Below are 19,941 nucleotides of genomic sequence, written 5' to 3' on the forward strand. Positions count from 1 at the left end.
GCCCTCTTTTATTGACTTCCTTCAGTCTGTCTTTTTGCTAAAGCATAGGTTTTGATTATAATAGAAGAATAAAGTGACACCAAACCGAAGACATCCCTCAACACCACTGCTAATGCAAGATCCCACACCAATCTTGTCAGCGTCTGCTCTCTTTAGTCAAATTGATTGTATCTCTTCAAACTTCATTGCTTCCGAAGATTGGCCAATTATTACTCCTACTTCTCTTTCACGAACCCATTTGGTGTCTTGGAATTGGAATGTATTGCTAATGTTTTACTTTTTCATGAAGTTTAATACATTATTTACCTTTATGATAAAATTATTTTTCATAACTCTAAGGAGAAAAAAAAATTATGAACAACAATAATTACAACTCAGTCTACTACCAATACCATTATAATTTAAATATATATATATATATATATATATATATATATATATATATATATGTGTGTGTGTGTGTGTGTGTGTGTGTGTGTATATATATATAATATATATATATATATATATATATATATATATATATATATATATATATATATATATATATATATATTTATATATATATATATATATATATATGTATATATATACATATATATATATATATATATATATATATATATATATATATATATATATATATATATATATATATATATTTAAACATAAATAAATATATATATATACCTATATATATGTATATATATATTTAAATTTAAATAAATATATATATTCCTATATATGTAAATATATATATATATATATATATATATATATATATATATATATACATATATATATATATATATATATATATATATATATATATATATATATATATATATATATGTTTATATATATGTATATATATATATATATATATATATATATATATATATATATATATTTATATATAAATATATATATATAGATATATATATATGTATTTATCTATATGTATATATATAATAATATATAATATATATATATATATATATATATATATATATATATATATATATATATATATATATATATATTTATATATTTATATATATATATATATTTATATATAAATATATATATATATATATATATATATATATATATATATATATACTGTGCATATATATGAACATACACATATATATATATATATCTGGCCTAAAACACTCTTAGAAGAAGAAGAAGAAGAAGGAGAAGAGACTGACACGCTTGTCTGAAGGGGAAGCAATTATCATTCAAGACCCCATGACGTCATAGGATTAAGTGGTCCGATGGTTTTACCACATTGGGATATCCCAGGGTTCAAGGATAATGCAAGGACTTGCTGCAGATTTATCCATTACTCAGGATCTTGTCTTGTGAATCTACATAAGTCACGAAGAGAAATAAAAGTCGATGAAGTTTCTCCTGCACCTGTTCTTGTCGAATGCAGTTTTTTTTTCTTTACTTAAAATTTTAATCAACCCATCACAACCAATGTAGGTAGTTGTTATGTTTGTATTTGGCATTTGATTAATGATGAATTTTACACATTTAGACGTGGTTTTCATTTCCAAATAATCCATACATTTTGATACCTTAATATCTGGATTCTCTTTTATACTAAGGATCAGAGACCCAAGGGGGAATCAACCTAAGGACAATAGCTTCTGGTCAGCCGGAGAATCAAACTTTGGTCCAGGAAACTGGTATGACAGTGACATAGCACTTAACCATGAAGAGAGATATAAATTGAAGACAATTCTCCTGCAATTATACCTGTCGAACTCAGGATAATTTTTCTTGAAATTTAAACCAACCCATCTCCACCATCGTTATCATAAATCAAATACCAAGTACAAACAAGGTCAGAAATGAAAAAAAAAGGAATGCAAATTAAAATTAGGTAAGAAAATTACAAGAAACATAATATTGGGCAACTTCCTGGTGAAGATTGAGGTTGTACTATTACAATCCTTTTTATCTTCGCCAACTACGTTTAAGCGAACGATAGGTTTTGATAGGGGTATGTTTGTATGTCTGTCTGTTCGTTTGTGGTTCATATGAGTCAAAAAATGTTGCCCAAATCTCAGGAATTATGGTGGGATTCATAAGATTTGGCGAGTGAATGGGTCAGAAGTCAAGGCCAGGGTCATGAAAAGGTGGAAAATTAATCACGAAGCTCAAAAACTATTCCACATAATCTAATGAAATTATTGGAATGATTGGCCATGAACAAAGAACAATATGATTAGATTTTGCGAGTGAAAAAGCTACATATCAGAGGCCAGGTGATGAAAAGGCAAAACATGTCTCTTTGCTATATCGCTGCCAATTCTTATCTGATTTGCATGAAACTTTTGCAAAGATGTTAGCGATTAGAGGTCAGAGGTCAATTGGGTTATTAACTTCCAGAAAGTTCATGAAAAACAAAATTTTTAGACAATTTTCTTGGTGACAAAAGTGGCTGTGGTGAAGGTATGCGCTCTACCGAGTGTTTGTTCTTGTTATATTAGGGACGAATATGAATGGAACTTTTTATTATTGACATTTCGAATAATCTAATAATAACAAAATATACAATTGCTAAATCATACTAGGATTTCATTGCATAATTAAGCAATTATCTTTACAATCCCATATATTAAAAGCACAAAATAACATAAAATGTTGTAATAACAAACACAATCACTCGAATCTATCATAATCCAAATTTATTGTCCTTGAAAGAGATATAAGGCAATCAATCAAGTGTCTCAGTTCTTCAAGGAATAATCAATCCTTCGATGGCATACCATCATTGCAAACTTCCAAATGGAAGGCGTCTCCCTGCTGTGACGGTGTACCTGCCAGACAATCGTCTCCCAAGTAACGTTATAGTTAGAGGGATCAAATGGCGTTGGAGCATTCACCTACAAGGGAAGCTGTTCGATCTTCCTTCTGAAAGTATATGTTTACTAGAAAATGCCCTTATTGATAATGGAATGCTTGAAAGAAAGAATACAATATCTTTTTCTATCTTTTCCTTATGGCATGGATAAGGAGCATTCAAAGGTTATGTTCCTATTTAAGTGGCCATTATGAAAAAGAAATCACATAAAAATATACTTAGAAAAAATCTTCATTCTATTTGACGTCTATATCAGGTCTATAAAGGTAATAATCCCAGGTCTTAATATCAATTATGAAGGGAGGAGAAAGTTTGTTAGGGGCTGGAGATAAAGATCAAGTTCCCTAAAAAAGAAGACTATATTAGAGGATGGTAGCTTATACCCAGCCACGTCCAGACTATGTGCTCTACTGTATAAGGTACTAAAGAAGAGAGGTGAAAATGTACTGTTATGAATTTCGTGATCAAAAGTAAAAGGGACCGTGATTGAGTGTTTTGAACCCAGATACCGATAATAGAACCGAAAGGCAGTGAAGGTGTGCGTGTGCATGTCTGTTTGTATAAAAGCAGTCAAGGCATTGGCACGCACACATCCACAAACACGATCAAATAAGTACAAACACACGTGAATTGTTTCAGTCTTTTACTAATAGCTCTCTCTCTCTCTCTCTCTCTCTCTCTCTCTCTCTCTCTCTCTCTCTCTCTCTCTCTCTCTCTCTCTCTCGTTAAAGATTTAATCAAAAGTAGACTTCAAATTGATAAAGACAGAAAGATATACATAAGAGATGATGAGAGTCAGACATCTTGCTTTGGGTCGAGACAATATCATGATAAGATTAACGTCCTTGACTGACGATAAGCAGATCATGTGATTCCCCTGACGTCAATTGAGACCTTCAGTTTATCTTGCACTTAGTGGCATCTCAGTACACACACACATACACACAAACATACACGCACTCATCCACGCACACACACACACACACACACACACACGGACCCATTGTAAATCAATGTGTATCATCCACTGCAGAAGAAAACCCACCGTCGTGTCCTTTCACTTGCTACTTTTTTATGATCTTTCTATGCTAAAATTTCTTAGTTCGTCACTCCATTGTCTTTTCATCCTTCCCAACCTTCCTTTGCAGTCTTTAGAAACTTTTTCTGTTATTTTTAATGTCTATCCATTATCTGCCCTTCTCATTATATGTCCTCCCCAAGTATATTTCTCTTTCACATGTTAAAATATCCTTTGCTTTACTTTGCTTTCGGTTCCATGTTGCTCTTCTCTTTGTCTCATAGTGTCATTCATATCATTGTTTTCTTCATAGCTCTTAGAGTTGGAACTAGGTTTTGTTCTAAGGCTTTAGTAAGGCTCAAAGTTTCGAAAGCGTAAGTTAATACTGGTAGGACCAGCTCATTAATTAATTTTGTTTTTGGAGAGTGTGGTGTTTTACATCTTATGCTTAACCTTTTATTTCTTGAGAGGAAAATGATGTCTTTTAAATAAGTATTTTCATTAACAACCAGTATTTGCCGTCTCTCTTAATTTTCATTTTATATATATATATATATATATATATATATATATATATATATATATATATTATATATATATATATATATATGTGTGTGTATGTGTGTGTGCATGTGTTTCACGCCCGGTGTAGAGGTTTCAAATTACCCCCTGGTAACTTGAAACCGGTTTCAGATTACGGGGGGGGGGGGGGTGGTTTGAAACCGGTTTCAAGTTACCCCCTCATCAGAAGGATAAATAATTCATGTGACATCGCAAATATGTATCATACATTTATTGCTGGCTTCGCAGCAGTAGGAAAAGTAGTTTAATTTTGTATTTAAGACCAAAAATATTGTATTAGTGAATTATATGACACGTTAAAAGTCACAGACTGTTATTTAAGGTTTAGTGATAACGGTGAGGTCAAACTTCATTTTATATCAGTGTGCGCTGATTGTCGAGATTTTTTTTTCTCCTTTTTTTTTTTTTTTTTTTGTTATCTCCAGTAGATTCTATTCATGTGCTTTAGGTGCATGAGCTTCGGGCGAAGAGAAATTGACACAAAAAAAACATTCAGAATAAATGGTGTTGATTATTTTATTCTTTATACAAATGCATATATACACACACCACACACACACACACACATATAATATATATATATATATATATATCATAATAGTATATATATATACTATATATATACTATATATATATATATATATATATATATACATATATATATACATATATATATATATATAGTATATATATATATATATATATATATATATATATATATATATATATATATATATATAATATATATATATATATATATATATTATATATATTCATGTTGATACGAGAGAGAGAGAGAGAGAGAGAGAGAGAGAGGAGAGAGAGGATGAGAGAGAGAGAGAGAGAGAGAGAGAGAGAGAGAGAGAGAGAGTTATATTCCATTATTCTCTGTAATGCTAAAGCGTAAATTTTTATTAGCCTCCCTTGTTGCCAAATGTAAATGTCTAATCCAGTCTCAATATTAGTAAGGGAAATGATGGTTTCAGGAGGAAATTTGGCAACGCTGCTCATCTGTCACTCGAATTATTCGTTGTCTGAGAAATAAGTATTTCTATTTTGTTCATAATGTGTCATTTATTGATAATTTTCATAATGTTATCGATAACATTTTCACATCTATTACAAAATGCCCATTTTCAAATAGTTTCTAAAAATAGACCTTTATCGATATGCAGTAAATCGAAACTACTTATGAGTTATCATCGACCTTAAAGACAAGGGAATAGAGAAGGAAATCCTTCATCTGTCACATACGCCCTTCTGGCATTGAAGGAAATGCACACTTCGTATAAGAGAAAGGCTCTCTCTCTCTCTCTCTCTCTCTCTCTCTCTCTCTCTCTCTCTCTCTCTCTCTCTCTCTCTCTCTCTCTCTCTCTCTCCGTCCTCAAAGAGAAGTAGAACTGATTTAGTTTTGTTGTTAATTGAGAGAGAGAGAGAGAGAGAGAGAGAGAGAGAGAGAGAGAGAGAGAGAGAGAGAGAGAGAGAGAGTTGAAGAATAGGCGTTGGAGATTGACTGTTGGAGATAGATTGTATAAGAGAACTGATAGAATGTTGGAGAAATTTGCTGGAGGAATAAATAATATTAGGCCAAAGTATGTTGAAGATTGTTGGAGAAAGTTTGATATAGGCCTAATAAAACTGAGTTCAGTAGAATTACTGATAAAATATGGCTCTGTTTCCCTTTTTATTCTATTTTGTAGATTAAACTTATTCCATTATTAATACTTTCGATTTTAGAACAGAGGCCGATGGGGGAAGCTACCTTACGTCATAATGAAGATAAGATAGCTACTGTAATGAGATGGGCTATTGCGCAGGATTAACTCGAACTGTTATTCTCTCTCTCTCTCTCTCTCTCTCTCTCTCTCTCTCTCTCTCTCTCTCTCTCTCTCTCTCTCTCTCTCGTTGCAAAGGCTACGATGCCTCTCACCCCAGAACCTGAATTGTTGGTGCTACTGTTGTTGTTTTTGTGTATGTGTTCATGGTGTTGTTGTTCTTGGTGATGCTACTGTTGTTTCATTAGTCTTTGTTGTTCTTGATGCTGTTATTCTGTGTTGTTGTTCTTGGTGTTGTTTTTGGTATTTATTTTCTTGACGTTGTTGCTACTGTTGTTGTTCTTGATGTTGCTGCTACTGTTGTAGTTCTTGTTGTTGTTGCTCTTAATGTTGTTGTTGTTTCCATAACTGCTGTTTTCTATGTTGTTCCTTCTAATGTTGTTTTTCTTGGTGTGAATAAAACCTTCACTGTTGTTTTTCTTGATATCTTAATTCCTGTTGTTTCAGTGTTGTTTGTCTTAAGTAGTTGTTTCTTATGTTGTTGTTCCTAATGTTATTTTCCTTTGAATTATAAAACTAATGATGATGAAATTAAGATTAAGATTTCTCTCGTCTGTGATTCATATATAATATTTATTTATTACAAATACAACACAAATAAAGGCTTGTAATGATTAAATAAAATTATGGAGTTCTTTTGATGAATTCAATGATAGTTGTACCGTAAATAATATGTGTAGAATCACTTATGTTCAATTCAAGTCAAAATCGAGGACATACGAACGCAAATAGAACACTATTGTTGCTACACTTGTGTCAAATCTTAACTTGAACGAATGCTCGAAGTGATTTGACTTCGTCTTCATTTATTAAATTTATATGAAACGATTGGAACATTAAGTGAGTCTAGCAATTCTTAATGATTAGAATTAATGTATTTTTGTTGAATTTAAGCATATGTGTACCGGGAACAACTGGTATTATAAATACTTGTCCAAATGAAGTCAAACTTGAACACATACGAACGCAAATACTTAAGAAATGGTTGCAACAACGTGTCCCCCTCACTCCTTATTTTAAGGCTGAGATCATCTAAAACGAAAGAACGAGACTTGTCAAATCATAGATTGAATTCCCAAATGGAGTTTATTATATTTTATTATAAACTAAATGATAAACTCATAGATCTTAACGTGACTTTAATAATTAATTTCTTTGCTTAGTTCTTTCTTGTGGTGTCTGCAACCTCACCATCCATGTGAGGTAAGGATACGGTGTGTGGTGGAGCCTGTTGGTTTACCTGCTGACTCATCAGCAGCCATTGCCTGGTCTTCCCTGGGCCGTTGGTCATATTCCTAACCTCAGAACCCCATCACATACCCACCCTGCCCATAACCACACACTACCCAATTGTACATTAGCCCCACCCGCTTTAACCCTACCCAAGCCCCCAGACCTGTCCCACCCAACCAATCCTAGCCCCCAACCCTCATCCCTCCCCCAGCCCATCCCATTCCCACCTTAGCCTAACCCCCAACTCAACCCATTTCCCTAACCCCCAACCTAACCCAATCCCAGCCCCCAACCCTCCCTCAGCCCTACCCTACTCTAACCCCCAACCCATTCCCACCCTCCCCCAGCCCAACCCAGTCCCACCTTACCCTAACCCCCCACCCATTCCCAGCCTATCCTACCCCCCACCCATTCCCATCCTACCCTACCCACCCACCCATTCCCACCCTACCCTAACCCCCCACCCATTCCCACCCTAGCCCCACCCTGCCCCATCCCACCCCCAGCCCCCAAAGCCCCAATCCCCTCCTCCCCTTTCCCTTCCCCTTGTTACCCCACCCTCCCCTCCCCCTCTACTGAGTGCCAACTGGTTGGCTCCTCCTATTTATACCCTCCACCCATTTCGAATCAACCAATCACAGACCTCCATTTCAATTCAGCCAATCACAGCTCGTCCTCACCGAAACTTGTTGCCAAATGTATAATAATCTTAGACACAGAACGAGGGATGAGGTTGCTACACCTACATGTCTCATCTGGCCTTGGCTGCGACCAGCTACAGTTTACTAACTGCCACATACATAATTATCTTCTCAGGTTAAGGGAAATCTTACACATTTATGTAAATTTTATTCAAATATTAGAGTAAATTTACATAAAAATAATGGCGTAGGTCTAGTTTTACGAATGAAATTCTTAATTTACAATATTCGCTAAATAAATCTTTTTCGTGTTCGAATGTCTTATTATATGACTTCGACTTCTCATAATTAGTTATCAAATTTAACTTTTTAGGCTTATTATAAGCACTCATAGGCCTACACTGAAAGCCTAAATTTTGTTATGTAAGGTTAGGTTTTATAACATTTTATAGTATTTTACTTATAATAACAACCATTAGATTTATTACAAACGAAGTCGCCGACATCAAGACAAATCGAACATTTCATAGACGAGAAATCTTGTGACAGTTGTTCGTATTTGATTCTCTCTCTCTCTCTCTCTCTCTCTCTCTCTCTCTCTCTCTCTCTCTCTCTCTCTCTCTCTCTCTCTCTCTCTCTCTCTAAACTCTTGGAAGAGGAAGTTGAAGTAACTATTTATTATTAATAATTTTTGTTAAGAGGAATGATTTCAGGTAAACTTTTGAAATAAGAAAAGTGAAGAATTTAGAGAGAGAGAGAGAGAGAGAGAGAGAGAGAGAGAGAGAGAGAGAGAGAGAGAGAGTTTATTAAAGACGATCTTAAGATAAAGACAAAAGAAACTAAAAGAAAGATAGACTTAAATCTCTTTTGATTATCAGAGGAGCCATTGCATTGACCCTGATATGCACCAGAAATACGTCGCACAAGGGACCCCTACTTTTAAGGAAATTGTCCCAAAATAAGGAATTTCTAGTGAATCTTGGGAAAAATCTTGTAGTTCAGATTGTTCTAATTATCTGTTGTAATCTAAATTCTAACGTTTTTGGTTGAAAAGAATACTATTTATGAACGAAAATACAAAATATAGTATATTTTAGGAAGATGCAGAAGTATATGTAGCAATTATTTCAAATCTTGTCTACGAATAAAATGGGGAAATTGGCTCAGATTTGGGGAAATTTTTGAGTCTAGGGATTTTCGTTGAGCAAGGTGCTTTGGCCAGCTAAGCCAAGGCCAGTGTTGCCAGATATGGAGATTTAGCCCTAGATGAGTAAACCCTTAGCCTATATATGTTGTAATTAGTTTGCTTGCACTCATATGAAGTGAGTAATTTATATAATAGTATAAAATTACAGGATCAGAAGAAAATATATATATATGTGGAAATGGGAATTTTTGGTTTGTTTTGGGGATTTTTCATCATGAGTTTGGGGATTTTTAGACTAACTCATCTGGCACCACTGTGCTAATGTAAACAAACAATCTATCATAGCGGACTAGTAGAATCTCCTCCAAGTTAATTCTTCGATTTTCGTCAATTCCTCCTTTATTATGTACTAAAGTAAGTTCTTATTACAAATTAATCTTATAATTGTTGTTTTTGTTATTACGTAATTATGTTTTCTAATGTACGAGTTCAATTTATGACAGGACCACCTGAATCCCATACGGTGACCCTATGCAAGTTTTGTTGTATGGCGTCCATTGGTCCACAACAGCACCTGTGCTTAGTTGTTAATATTGCTTGGTCATTTCATGCAATGTAACTGCATATTTTGTGCCCTATTGGGTTTTTATTGTAGTTTAGTACAATATTAATTAGGACATTGGAACTTACACAATCTAATAGATCTCTCAAAATACAGTGTTTTGAACCCCATGGCCTACTGTCGGCAGCCAATGTTAATGGAGATACAGAATTTAAGGAAAAAAAATGTTTATTTCACTAAGTATAACATTTAGGTTTTATGGTAATTTTGTATTGTATTACAGGGTGAGATTTCGAACAGAAAATAACGTGATTTAACTGAATTTGATGTTCATTTCAATCGGAAACAAACAGGTCAACCAATTCGGCTAACTTTAAGTTGCCAAATTGGTTGCTGTTATTACGGATGAACTGAAGGTGAAAACAGGTTAGATCACGTTATTTCCTACAGGAAAACATATATTTTCTGTTAAAATGGTTAAGTATAAACACTGATGTCATATATGTTGTGTTAAAATATTTAAATATAAGCATTTCTTCAACGGTGTCACTTCTTTTAAACGAATGTACTGCGAACGATAACATTAGCAACGTTACCAATAATACACAGTGTTACCAACGTTGACGTATGGTACACAGAGTTACCAACGGCACGATGACATTACTAGCGATAGCAATGAATAATTTCTCCATATAAGTTTTACTCAATATATAAAAAGTACAAAAAGGGCACAGAACCTAACAAACCCACCTAACCTAGCCTAGTAGTATGACAGGTCACAAACCTCAGGTATTTACTGAAAACGGTAAAATTCTCCTTACCTTTACGAAGAAGACGCCGAAACTTGCGGGTCACGGGAGTCTTCCATGGGGGTAGACGGCTTTTTCCCAAAAATGTACCTTTATAGGAAGTAACGGTATAACCACAACGACGTTTCTTTTTGGTTTTAGGTATGGTGGATTCGGTATTGCAATAAAACACATGAATATCTTTCCTGTAAGATAGGGGGGAATGACACTTGGGGCACTGCAAGCGTTGAGGAAATACATTGTGTGATTTCAGGAAAATATCAACATTGACAGAAGAATCATAAAAATCACCATGGAATTTAGCAAATGATTTTAGATACGGAATACTGCAGCCGTTACAAGTATCTATAAATTCCTCCATCGTAAAATACGAAAAAATAAATCTCACTCGAAATGGCGGACACCTGACTAGTTCAAAGGTTACAAAGGAAAAGGGCTTCGTGGAAGAGGAAAGAACAGACCACTTAAAGAGACAAAGGAAGGGGGTAGGGAAATATCAGTTGTCAACCCCCTTGTGTAAACTTTGAATACGTATTGGTTCCTGATTGGTTAACAGAAAAATAAGGGAGTCTAGAGGGTAAACATAAATGAACTGGGTAGGGAAACTAGTCCAGAGGAAGAATTTATGTGAAACCGGGCAGTGAAAAGAAAATAACAAAAGAAATAAACCAAAGTTAGGAAGATAAAATAGAATGAATGATAAATGATATTGAATGGGAATATAAAATGAGATGATTTTAAAAGGAATAGGATAATAAAATGGGAAAAAGCTTTTGCGCAGGGGGGAGGGTTCTGCGCAGGGCGAAACTGGTATGCATGAACGAACGAACGTACGGGTGCTAATGTCTACATCGGACGTTGGCAGCACTGGTCACTGTATTTTTTCATGACACAATCTTTGCAACGGCGCCTCCAAAGTTTATCCAGATATACTGTTTTGTGTTTTCCTCCGATTATTATAATTTCAAGAAGGTAATGTATAGAGAAGAAAAGGCTTGTTTTACGTTTATATATCGATTCCCCAGTATGTTTTCCCCACCCAAAACCCCAAGTTCCCATTGGAGGTCCCCCATTATTTGAGGATAAAGATGTATATATATTTCTGAAACTATTCATTTGCGACGGGAACGAGTGTCATTTTCGAAGAGAGCGTAATTTTTTCTATAGTTGCTTTCCTAGGTTACATTGCCCTGTAATACACTACAATGATACCGGTTTTATTTTCCATTAACAAAATTTTCCCAAAACTATTTCAGTAATTTCAATCAAATTTTAATAAATAATTATTACGTACATTTAAACCGATAACCATGAATCGCTGGGTTATGATTATCGAGGGAATCAAATCTAACTTATATAATTGATAACCCCGAAATACTAGCCCACGGGCTGACGCCAATAGCAATACGTTCCGCCTGCCAGAACATTTGAGCAATGAAATCATGATTAATCTCTAGCGGATATTTTTTAGATGATATTGATTAAAAATTTTACTCTGAAGATAGATATACATTATGCATATACACAGATCTGGTACGTGTTTAGATGCATTACTATATTTTATACATGGCATGGTATTGATAACTGTACTGTATTACGCACTGATATTCCATTTGACAATTTCAGGACCTTTTGCCATGACATCGGAGATGTACGACGCCATATGCAAAGCTCTAGGCACGTCACGTTTTGTCTCCTCAGGTCAGATGGGAGGCGGATGCATCAATGAGGGGACGTCTATGAGGTGGAGGACAGAAAGGTCTGTGTGAAGAGAAGCTTCAAGGAAAAGGTACCTTTAGCCCTTCACATAAATCTAATAGTTCATGGAAAAGGTATTTCAACCTTATCACAGTTATATCAAAAGTCAGTTGTTCTCTCACTAAATACAAAGCCTCCGCTGTTTATAGGGGAATTCGCCGAAAGACGAGCCATGATAACTTTAGCCAGGGAAAACCACCCCAACCACTAGTTAGTGGTAGGGGTAGCTGGCTAACATACTCACTCACACACCTTTGCTGAGCAACCATTTTGCTTTCTGGCTCGGTAGCAGATGGACGTTGCCGCTCTCTCCCGCCAAGACTAGCCATTTGAATAATAACTTTTATGCTTTTACTTTTCCAACTGTGTGTACACCTTGTTCCATGCATACCTGTCCTGGTCCCGAAGGCCGCTCTTGCAGTACCATTATATCCTCCCTTGAGACGGGACCCCACAGCCTGTGTCCGGCTTGCTGGGACCATCAGTGTGATCTGGACAACACCTGTGATGAGTGTAGGTAGTGGTCTGCCTCCCAGTGGGAAAGATATGGGCGCAGGAAAAAGAAGTCGAAGTGAGATTCTTCGCTTTCGGGGTCTTCCTCAAAGTCGAAGAAATCTTGGACTCCTTTTTTGACTACTCGATCTCATCCTGAATCTGCTCCTCTGCCGGTCCTCACTGGGGAACGGCTGATTAGCAGTGCAGCCCTGTTAACTCCAGGTCAACCTTGTTGGCCAAAAGATGGTGCTGTTTCCCCTAGCTATTCAGTCCTGCCCCTTCCCCTAGGGAGTGCGTGCTCTCTTTCTGATTTGTTAGTTTTGTGGCCATCTTTGGTCGTTGATGGTCCCCCTTCGAAGGAAGTTCTGTTCGAACTCTTTTAGTTGGGGGGATGAGGGGAAGCGCACTCCAACTCTCTCGGAGGTGGAGCCTTCCACCAGTCTGACTTTTGGTCTCCTGTGGCTGAAGCCGAAGACTATACTTCTCCTCCGGGGATGGAGGTTGAGCAAGGTCCTAGGCATGTTCCTCCTTTGGGAGAATATCTCTCTCTTCCGCGAGAGAGGGTAATTCGTGACCAGCATGTGGATTACGCCTATACTTCTGCTAGTTCTGGGGGAAACCTTAGTCCTAGGTGCAGTTCTCCTTCGGGAGAAATTTTCTCTCCTTTGAGAGAACTTTTCTCTCCTTTGAGAGACCAGGCTTGTGATCAGAGTCCTCCCCTGAGGAATCTGCTTGACGTTTCCTTTCGGGGGTCAGTCAAGTGAAGGAGTTTTTGACCCCTCGCCACTCCATGTGTGCTCCTCCCCCTGACATAATGAGATGCCTCTTTGAACCTTCATGTTCTCATCTCGTGATTCCTTCTGGTTCTTATGACGCTTACGCTGAGCCTCTGGGCTCCTAAACCCTGTGCTTTTGGGTTCTCGTTACGCCGAGCCTTCGGGCTCGCAGGACTTCCGTAAGGATGAGCCTTCGGGTTTCGTAACCTTGAACCTTCTAGCTCCTGTCTTGATGAGCCTTCGGGCTCTCATAACCTTGGTCTCCAAGGACCATGTTATGCAGAACTCCTCGGTTTTTCGTGACATGGGATTTTGCAGGTTCTCGTCGCATTGAATCTCTTGGTTCTTGTGACCTTGAGCCTTCGTGCTCTTGTGACCTTGGACTTTTGGGCCCTCGTTATGTTGAACCCTGGGGTTCTCGTGACTCAGAGCCTTCAGGCTCGTGTGTCGTGGAGCCTTTGCGCTCTCGCTATGACGACCCCCAGGGATCTCATTACCAGACATTATTTGGCCAAGAGAGATCGTATCCCTGTTCAGGAAAACCCCCTCTCAAGATGAGATGACTTCCAGTTTCGCCAACTGCTTGCCACGAACCAGGAGAAAGTTGCGAAGTACAGTATGCCATACAGGCCACTTCGTAGCTGGACCTTTGGTTGGTATCTGTGGGCCACTTGATTAGGTCTCAGGACTGGTCTTGTGAGTCCACAAGGAGGTTGATGGAAACCTTCCTCTTGTCCGGCACCAGGACGATTAAGTTCCTCTCCCTCCAGGTTGTCAACCTGTGGGTGAATACCATCCTCAAGAGACGCTATTCGATCATTGAGAAGTTCCATTGATAGCTCCCACAGGCTGAGGTTGCTAGGCTGAGAACCTCCTCTTTCTATGGGAGTTCTCTTTTCGTGCCGGTAGACGTCAAGCGAGTGGTGGAAGTCTAACCAGGACTCCTTCCTCCAAAATGCCTTGACATCACGGCCGTACCAACCTCTGTCACAGAAGAAACGGTCTTCTTCCAAACCGCAGATGAATGGGGCTAGGATCCCAAGACAGCAGGGCCCTAATGTGTCTGGTAAGTCCTTTCAAGGTAACCGTAGAGTTTCGAAGTCCTCCCGTGGAGGTAGAGGGAACGGGATCTGGCAGAGGCCAATCCTGCTAGGACCGGCAATCCTCCCACTTATCCACCTGTGAGTTGATGCTTGCAAAGCCGCTTGCGAAGGTGGCTGCAGCTTGGGGTCGAACCTTTGACAGTTGATGTGATTTATTCAGGGTATCACATCCCGTTCATTTGATCTCTGCCTCCGCTGACTCGGGATCCAGTAACTATGAGCTCCTGTGTGAAGAGATCCGCAAAAGAGCTCGCCCTTTGGGCCGAAGTCCAAACCATGTTGGAGAAGGGTTCTTTCCAAGAGGTCCTCAACGGATCCCCAGGATTCTTCAATCGACTCTTTCTTGAGAAAAAGGTATCTGGAGGCTGGAGACCAGTTATAGAGCTCTCAGTCAAACTTCGTTCTGGATGGAGACAGCTGACACAGTCAGACAAGCGAAAAGACATCTACACTGGATCTCAAGGACGCATACTTCCAGATCCCAGTCCATCTGTCTTCCAGGAAGTATATAAGAATCATGTTCAATCAGAAACAAGACCTGTTCAAGGTGTTGTGTTTTGGTCTTTTCTTGGCACCTCAGGTCTTTTTGAAAGTGTTCTTCCTAGAGTTATCTTGGGCTTACAGAATTGGCATCCGTCTTGTAAGATATCCGGACGACTGGCTGATTCTAGCAGACTCGGTGGCGACCCTTCTTCAACACCGAAACAAACTTCTAAGCCTTTGCCAAGATCTGAGGATCATGGCAAACCTGGAAGTCTCATCTGCTACGTTCTCAAAGACTAGTATACCTGGGCATGATAATAGACTCCAAATGGCATAAAGCATTTCCATCAGAAGAAAGAATTCAGAGGCTGAGGAAGGTAGCATGGTCCTTCCTCAGACGAGAAGAGCTACCAGCGCAGAGCTGGTTAAGTCTTTTAGGCCACCTATTTTATCTCTGTCCCGTCTAGTACCCAACGGTTGCCTCAGAATGCGATCCTGCCAGTAGCGACTCAAGTCTCAATGGAATCAGGCCTCCGATTCCTAGACACCCTAGTTCGTTTTGGGCCAGAGGTACAGACGGACGTCAGGTGGTGGTTTGCAGACAAGAGCCTCCGCAAGGAGGTTGATCTTCTCGTCCCTCCCTTGGAATTGATGCTTTTTTCAGATGCATCAATAGGAGGGTGAAGCCCCACATGCTGCACCACACCATCTCTGGCCTGTGGTCAGAATCAGAAAGCTACCAGCATATAAATCTTAAGAGATGAGGACAGCCTTCCTTGCCCTCCAACAGTTCCACCAGTTCCTTGCGGGTCACTCCGTTGTGTTGATGAGTGACAACACCACGGTAGTAGCTTACCTAAACAAGCAAGGCGGTATATTTTAACTGCCCCTGTGGCATCTAGCAGTAGAGATAATCGGATGGACAGAAGACAACTCGGTGTTTCTATCTGCTCACTTCATTCTAGGCACGAGGAATGTGCTAGTAGACAATCTAAGCAGAGCGAATCAGATAGTGGGCTCCGAGTGGTCTTTGAATCATCTAGTAGCCAACAAAGTCCTGACTTTGTAGGGTTCCCCGACTGTGGACCTGTTCGGGACAGCCCTGAATTTCAGGCTCCCACTCTACTTTTCCCCAATCCCGGACCCCCAGGTTCTCTGGCAAGATGCATTCCAACAACAGTGGGCCAACATCGATGTGTACTTATTTCCCCCATGCTGTCTGATGAGAAAAGTTCTTCACCAATTCAGGATAAGCAAGAACTTATCAGTGGCCCTAATAGCTTCGCTTTGGCATCACACCGAGTGGTTCCCGGACATTCTGCAACTCGTGACGGAGCTTCCGAGGGAACTTCCTCCACGACATGATCTACTCAAACAGCCACATGCTAACATTTTCCACAGAGCTATAGCTTTGCTTCGACTTCATGCCTGGAGACAGTCCAGCATCTCCTTTCTGAGGGGATTTTTGCAACGAGTTGTGGAAAGGGTGTCTAGACAGTTCAGATGCTCTTCAGCGTCAGTCTACCAGGCTAAGTGCTCTGTTTTCTGAGGTTGGTATTGTGGAAGGGGTATCACTCCTCTCGATGCCTCTATTCCAACAACAGCGGAGTTGCTTGTACACCTCTGGGAAGAAATGCTTCTCTCGGCTTCGGCAGTCAAAAGCTACCGCTCAGCCTTAGGTCTCACCTTTAAACTGAAAGGAATAAAGATTTTCTCCTTGTTGGAACTTTCTCTATTTATACAGCATTGAGATTACTTGTCCCCAGTTGGAGGTTAGACCTCCTCTTTGGAACGTGGTTCATGTCCTTCAGTCCCTGAAGGGTCCCTCCTACAAACCATAACGCCAGCCAACAGATCGCCACCTTTCCTTGAAGACGGTGCTCTTACTTGCTTTGGCCTCAGCCAAGAGAGTCCGTGGTCTATCATACAACATTTCCCATTCAAGGGGATGGAGAGAGGTAATACTCTGCGTTGTCCCTGAGTTCATTGCTAAGACTCAAAGTCCGGAGGTATCAGATCCTAGATTGAGTTCCTTTAGGATCGAGAGTCTCTTTTCTGTTACCAAAGATCCAGACCAACTGGAACTTTGCCCAGTGAGGAGTCTGAGGTGTTACCTTAAAAGAAAAGCAGCAGCTCGACCCCATGTGTCAGCAATGTTTGTCTGCATGGGGTAGGTCAAGAGATGAGTCACAAAGAATACAATTTTTTCTTGGGTTTGCAAGGTCTTTGACCTTACTCTTAATCCTGACCCTCCTCCGACCCGGAGCTCATGACGTCGGGGGCATTGCAATGTCCCTGGCGTTTCGAAAGAACTACTCTGTGGCGCAGGTACTGCAAGAGGGCGTGTGGAAGCATCAGACGACCTTCACCGCCCACTACCTGCAAGATGTAATCAACAGGAACATGAATACATTTCCCATTGGTCCTATAGTTGCTGCACAAATAGTCTAAACACCTTAAGCTCCTTGAAGGACAAATAGCAGAGGGTTGAGGGCTAAAGTTACCTGGATTAGTCTGGGGAGAATGAGTAGAATGACTCGCGCCTTTTTTTTCCTTCATCTTCTCCCCCTCTAGGGAATCAGCACCAAGTTGCTTTCATCCTGCCTTCTTAGTCACAGCCTCTCTCGGCCCGTCACATTGGTGGTCACTTCGGGGTCACCAATGTGACGGCTGAGAGAGGCTGTGACTAAGAAGGTAGGATGAAAGCAACTGAGTAACTTTATTACAGAACATCAGTTTATATATACAAAGTCCATGCAAAAAGGACATAAAAGCATGACAGGCAATTTCATGTTCAACCGACAACCAGTTCTGTTAACAATTAACGGTGAGAAAAACAGACATGTTTATTCAGGTCTCTATCAGTGCGAGGGGAGAGCGAAGATACAAAGCATAATATATACAAAAAAAAGAAATGTCGTTACTATGTACATTCGTGTGACACGGTTGGTACATCATCAACACGTGGTTGATCTCATTGATAAGTATCACCCACAGAAACTTCAAGTTTGCCGTGTAGTTTCGCAGTTCGGTGATGTCTGCTTAACCCATTTCAGAAAAACTCTGAAAAGCCGTACCAAGCAACTTTCTCTCGATAATTTCTTTACAAAATCTACGAAGCGGTCTAGTGATCGTGATGAAGAGAAAGAAAGTGAAGCAAAGAAAACTAAGACTGAATAGAGTGAAAGTGATGAAAATTAAAAATAAAAAAGAAAAAAAATGTAAAAAAAAATTTAGAATAAAAAAAAAATAAATAAGCTAAGTTAGGTTAAACTTCACGTAGTGTAAGTTAGAGTAAGTTACGGTACGTTATCGCAGTCATCATCTCTACCTCCTCGCCGACTGTCCGTCTCCTCCTGCGTAGCAAAGCCTACACCTGCGTTGGCCGGTCTCTTATGTAAAGTGACAATAAAAACACCTTTTTTATTTATTTCTTTATAATTATTCTTTTTTTACATCGTTGTTATATAATGCAATTGTATTATTGTTATGTATAATTATGTGTAGTAATTTATTAAGGAGTTATCATAGGTTTTTGGGCTGTAGAACAAATTATACAAATTACAGTGTATTCTCATGGGAATATTCGCTCCAACATACGATCGTTTGAACATACGAACCAGGTCCCGGAATGAATTAAGATTGTATGTAGAGGTTCCACTGTACTAGTCAAGGTGACACAGGAATTCTGACAGTACCTGTCCTGGTGGCTGTAGGAGAGGAACCTGATGGAGCAGTCCTCCTTACAGCTTCTTATCCCAGAACTCATCCTTTTGTCAGATGTGTCCAGAGAAGAAGTTAGGGGAACGCACATTCTAACTCACGCCACGTCAGGTCGGTGGACGACAGACATTGGCAAGAGGTCCATAAAAACGTGTTAGAACTGAAGGCAACGTACCTAGCTCTAATTCATTTCCAGGACTTGGTAGAAGATCACTCAGTATTGTTGATGAGTGACAATATTATAGTAGTGTCTTATTTCAACAAGCAAAGGAAGTCAGTTTCTCGACCCCTTTACCAGTTGGAGGTGAGAATTCACTTATGGTTGGAAGACAACATCGTAAGCATGTGGGCACGTTTCATTCCAGGGAAATGAAACATGATAGTAGAATGTAAGTCATCGCAGTCAAGTTGCAGTCACAAAATGTTCTTTGTATTATCTGGTAGAGAGTAAACACGATTTAATGGGGTTCCCCAACAACAAACAAGAAGTTTATTGCTCATCAGTGCCGGACCCAGCAGCATCACTTTAGGACGCGTTTCAACACCCGTGGGACGGCCTCGGCATCTGGGCCATCGTATTATTTGTCTCCTAAGGAAAATGAACATGAGAGCCGTCATCACACCCAACCTCCCAGACCTTCTAAGTCTAACTTTGTACAACCTCCTATGTTAGTCGCATAAGGAGAGATACCACATTGCCTTGGACTGGCTCTCTCTCTCTTCACTTTTGGAAGTTATCAGGCATCTTCTCAGAGAGAAAGGTTTTTCACAACCAACTGCAAAGAACTCTCTTTAGCTGTCTTCATCATCAGCTATCTACCAAGCAAAGTGGGCGGTCTTCACTGATTGGTGTCGTGGGAAGAACGTTTCGCTCCTCGAAATCTGTATTCTACTAGTT

General features: G+C 39.0%; 1 long non-coding RNA gene across 3 annotated transcripts in view; it reads left to right on the forward strand.

Moving 5' to 3' along the window:
* Positions 1–19,941, forward strand: part of LOC137643802 (uncharacterized) — a 75,277-nt gene that overhangs the window by 48,166 nt on the left and 7,170 nt on the right. For all 3 annotated transcript variants that reach the window (XR_011045074.1, XR_011045073.1, XR_011045075.1), the window contains exon 5: positions 12,332–12,494. This is a non-coding gene — a long non-coding RNA (uncharacterized lncRNA). The remainder of the gene's footprint in view (positions 1–12,331; positions 12,495–19,941) is intronic.

The sequence above is a fragment of the Palaemon carinicauda genome, chromosome 7 (assembly GCF_036898095.1).
Source record: "Palaemon carinicauda isolate YSFRI2023 chromosome 7, ASM3689809v2, whole genome shotgun sequence".
Lineage (NCBI taxonomy): Eukaryota > Metazoa > Arthropoda > Malacostraca > Decapoda > Palaemonidae > Palaemon > Palaemon carinicauda.